At 36.3% G+C, this 5,131-nt stretch overlaps 1 pseudogene; it reads left to right on the forward strand.

Moving 5' to 3' along the window:
• Positions 1 to 249: 249 nt before the first annotated feature.
• Positions 250 to 701, forward strand: LOC132518343 (oligosaccharyltransferase complex subunit OSTC-like; annotated as a pseudogene).
• The last annotated feature ends 4,430 nt before the right edge of the window (positions 702 to 5,131 follow it).

Raw genomic sequence — 5,131 nt, forward strand, 5'->3', positions numbered from 1 at the left:
GAACCCACACTAACTTTTGTATCAGATTCTTTAGAAATTGAAGTAAGCATCATATTAAAAGTGTTAGGATTACTAGGAAAACAGAAGTAGATTTATTTAAAAGCCTTTGTTAATGAGAAAAATGTCATTACACGAAGAGTTTGGACTTTCTCTGCCTTTCTGCAAAACAAGGAAATTAGTTTAAAAATGAATTCATGCCTGTTCCCGGATGGCGTGTGGGGCTGGCGGCCGACAGCTGACCCTGCCGCCACCAACATGGAGAGTTTGTACCGAGTCCTGTTCTTAGTGCTCGAATGTCCCATCCTGAAGCTGAAGAAGCCGCCCTGGGTGCACATGCTGTCGGCCATGACAGTGTGCGCTCTGGTGGTGGTGTCTTACTTCCTCATCACTGGAGGAATCATTTATGATGTTATTGTCAAAACTCCAAGTGTCAGCTCCATGACTGATGAACGTGGGTATCAGAGACCAGTAGCTTTCTTGGCCTGCAGAGTAAATGGACAATATATTATGGAAGGACTCATATCCAGCTTCCTGTTTACAATGGGAGGTTTAAGGTTCATAATCCTGGACTGATCCAATGCACCAAACATTCCCAAACTCAATAGATTTCTCCTTCTATTCATTGGATTCATCTGTGTCCTATTGAGTTTTTTCATGGAGTATTCATGAGAATGAAACTGCCGGGCTATCTGATGGTTTAGAGTGCCTTTTGAGAAGAAGTCGGTGGTTACTGAATTTGCTCCTGTTAATGAAGTTTTCAAGGCTGTACCAGTCCTCTGATATGAAATATGGAAAAGGATGAAAAGCAGCAGAAAAGAAACATCTAGTGAAAACGTAGGGAGCGTATTATAGCTTGGACTAGAATGTCTTCTTGGTATCAAAGAGACAAGCTTATCAGTATTTTTTCCTGCTGTCCTATACTGACATACCAATGATGTTAAGTGGCATTTTCTTCATTTTTTATTTCTTAAAGAAAGTATACTTCATTTCTACAACTATAATATTGAGTAAAGTGATTATTTTTTACAAACCCCTTAAAAAAGTGAATTCATGCTGCTTTGAGGGCCTGGAATCTGCCTGAATATGAATTACTACAAACACAAAAAAGAATTTTAAATGAAACCCTAAATATTTGATAATGGGAATGCTTAATTTATTCTTGGAATAAGCATGACAAACCTCTGAATAAAAGGGAAAGGGAAGTTATTCTTTATATATAGAATGCTTTTCTGTTTCTTTTAAATTTTAAAAAATCAGTATTTTTTAAAAAGAATATTACTGAAGAGAGTTTTCTCCCACTTCGGTGCCCTTGAACTTGCCTCTGTGACCCACACTGTAGGGCCAAGAGGTTTGACCTGGGGAGGACATCATTCAATAGGCATGAGAATCAATGGTTGGGTAAGAGCTTTTTGTCTGATGGGAGGCTTAAAATTGGGACTAGAGATTCTATCCTGTGTGGATTTTTTTGGGATACATGTTTAGTTCTCTTAACTTGACTTTTCTATGTATATGAATTAGGGTATGTATATTTTTCCTGAAAGAAAACTTATGCTTAAAATAGTTTACTAAAACAAAAATTTAATGAATTATGAAATATTTTTCTAGCCTGAGAAGACATAAATACTTCTAATAATGATTTTGCAAAGCTGAGCATAACTGGTTTATAGAATGTGTTCTGTGTTTTTGTTTATTTTTAGAGTACATTGAAATTGGATGTTCATTGTGGAGCGAAGCAGGAAATTTTGGTGGTCCCAGTCTGTTGGAAAGGCCCAGGTGGTTGAGGCCCAGTTCTGCTGTTCACAAACTATATGATCTTGGGCTAGTTACTTAATATCTCTCAATTTCAGTTTCCTCATGTGTGTGTTGTGAATAGTAATATTGAGAAAAATTATGTCTTTTCCCCATAGCATGTTATGTTGTTTGTAAATTACTAGACTGAATGAGCTGTAGACTTAATCCAGTTTCTCCACAAAAATTTAATGTGCAAATAACCTTTTTTTTAAGGAAATTACTCTTAATGCACCCAGTTCTTTACAATGAGTAATTTTACTCATGCAGAAGATAAAAAATAAAACTTCCTTCAAGCCAACACACTAAAAAAAACAAAACAAAACTGTACTGACTCCTCAGTACTAAGGAATCACAGGAGGAGGTATAATATTTTTATCTCTAATGCAAATGTTGATTACATAGTAAGAAATAACTGTGTTGTTTGTTAATAAATTTGCCTGAGAATGTTGCTTAAATTACATAATATTATCTTTTAACTGCTCCTGCAAATAGTGGCAATGCTCCCTCTTTGTGTACTGAGATTACTTATGTAATATAAGACATTACATTAAAAAGATAACCAGTTGTGAGAAATATGAGTCTATTAAATCAACAGTTATAATACTTTACAAAAAATCTAGTCTAATCATCATATTAAAGGGTCAAGGCCACAACACTTTTAGAAAAATGATTTTGAGTTGTAAGAATTTAGGGTTCATTCCTGTTATTTCTTTGGGAAACAGTTTCCTTTTTACAAATAAAGCTGCTTGTCTAGCTACTGAAAAATCTTTTATTTAGACAATTGTCTTTTAAAATATTCCAGGTCGCAATGTATCATTTCAGTTTCCATGGCTGCTTTTTTTTTTTTTTTTTTTTTTGCGGTACGCGGGCCTCTCACTGTTGTGGCCTCTCCCGTTGCGGAGCACAGGCTCCAGACGCGTAGGCTCAGCGGCCATGGCTCACGGGCCCAGCCGCCCCGCGGCATATGGGATCTTCCCGGACCGGGGCACGAACCCGTGTCCCCTGCATCGTCAGGCAGACTCTCAACCACTGCGCCACCAGGGAAGCCCCTCCATGGCTGCTTTTATGGTAAGTGTTTCTGCTAAAATGCTTTAGCAAGTGGAAATGCTATCAAACTTTAACATTAAGTAAATCTAGGCATATTTTTAAACAAAACCTCTGCAGATTTAGTTTGATTTTTAAAAAAACAAATGCCTAACTTTTAAAATTAGAGCTTTTTACTAAGAAAGCATGCATTAAACTGCTTTTTTTCTCTTTGACATTATTTCTTTAGTCTCAAAATACCTGACCAAATTATGTGCTACCCATAAACCTCAGAAAAAAGGTAAACTAATTCAACATTTTAAGAAAGCATGTCCTCCAAAACTGTATAAAAATATAGTAAATCTCCCAGAATACACGATTTAAAAGGATTGTCGCACTTTAAGATTTAGAAAAGTTATCTTCCCTTTATGTATCTCCATAAAGAATTAAAGATGTATAACTATAAAATATTATTTTTGGGGTCACCAGTAATTTTATATTTGTGGGGAGAGGAATTAAATGCATGAAATTATGAGATAGACACATAGATTAGTATTCACCATCGTTAGCTCCTTGTTTAGAGAAAACATTCAATAAATACCTGTTGAATGAATGAGTTTTAATGACAAACCATATTAATTATTGTGATCATATCTAAAGTGTGTTTTGTGAAAGCATAAATAATATAAGTAATATAATTACATCATCTTGATGACCAAAAGACAGATAAGCTCTTCTAAGAACGATGGCTGCCCTGTGCTGTGAAGTTTCTTTTCATAAGACTATACTTTGTTACAGTAATTTGGGTTTTGTGTGTTAGTGTGTGTAGTTGTGCGTGTTTATAGGCTTTTCTAAGTTAAAAAAATGTTTATAATTATGTTTTTCTTCCTGGAATATAAAAATTTGGTGGATAACTTTTAAAATTATTGTGAAATGGGGAAGTTTGGTTGGTAAGTTCCTGTGGAAAAAAAATTTCTTATGCTGCTTTTTTGGAAAGTTCCCAGAAACAGCATTTAAAAAACTTCTTTAGGAAAAACAAGGTGATTATAAGTAAGGAAGTTCTGGGCCAAAGGCCTATGGAATTCCCAGTAGATGAACGATTGTTCGCTTTATGGCTATTTTCTATGGTTTTAAAAAATAATGACAGTTATTTCTCAGCACATTATTTATTTTGCCTGAAATATTTTTTCCTACATTTTTAACTTTTAGTACTTGTAGTAATGCTGAGGTACTGATTTTGAATCATGTTGTTTTAGCTTCTGTGCTTCGTATTTGAGTTGGCAGGTAGGGGTGACTTTGGTGATCTGGCTTTCTATTAACTGTGTCAGTTTCATGCCAAATGTTGACTTCCTTGATTCTGATCCTGTCTTGGCCTCATGACCTAAATTTCTGCCTTAATCGTTTGCCTGACAATTGAGCATTCTTAGGCTATTCTTACTTCAGTTAGCCTGGCGATAGCAGTTCATCAGTAAGGGCCCAAATCTCCTGCCTGATATCTAGAAATAAGCTACTTTACCTTGTTATTTGGCCATAATGAATTCTCAAATTGCCCATGTAGAATTTTTTACGTGGGCTCTTTATTTTTCACTTTTCACGTGATAATCCTCAAAGGAATTGACTGACTTTAGGAAATTTCATATATAACTAGCAAATTGTTTTCCAAGTGTTGTTCTGTAGATGTTCCAGAGGAGAAAGTTCCTGGGTCATAAATATGTGAAAAACACCGTACTGTTTTCCTTTTCTCTTAAAAATACATGGTACTCATTAGCTCTCCAGTGAAGAGATCTGTTAAAATATTTACTCTAGTATTTATGAGAGACCAAGCGTTGGCTCTTGTTGACAAGCTTTGAAGCCGTTTTTCTGTTCCCCAGGAAATCTTCTTCCTTAGGAGTAAGTCTGAAGTTTCTGCAGTGTCCATGTTTGAGGTTTGTGCTCCACTAAACTTATATTCTTGGCAAATGTCTTTCCCTCTATTGTTGGAGAGAATTGGATGAGGGCGGGTGGAGTATGTTGGGAGGATGAATTACGTACAAGGGGCTGGGTTAAATGAGTGAAGTAAATGGCTTGTTTTTTTCAGTTTGATTGGTGAGTAGTCCTGGTGTCATTCCTCCAAATAAAAGCCTGGGCAAGCTCCCATGGATAAGGTCAGTGGCAGGTGGCAGAGACACCAAGAAGCAACTATGTTATCTGAGAGTCTCCTTGCTGAGCTGGCCTTGTGCTCGTGAACAGGGACTATAGAGGTGGCTGCATGAGTATGAGCTGAGGAGTATGAAATTGTGAATAGGGTTGATTAGCCAGATTTTCTAAAGCTGGAAGG

Source organism: Lagenorhynchus albirostris, chromosome 3, assembly GCF_949774975.1.
Source record: "Lagenorhynchus albirostris chromosome 3, mLagAlb1.1, whole genome shotgun sequence".
Classification (NCBI taxonomy): domain Eukaryota; kingdom Metazoa; phylum Chordata; class Mammalia; order Artiodactyla; family Delphinidae; genus Lagenorhynchus; species Lagenorhynchus albirostris.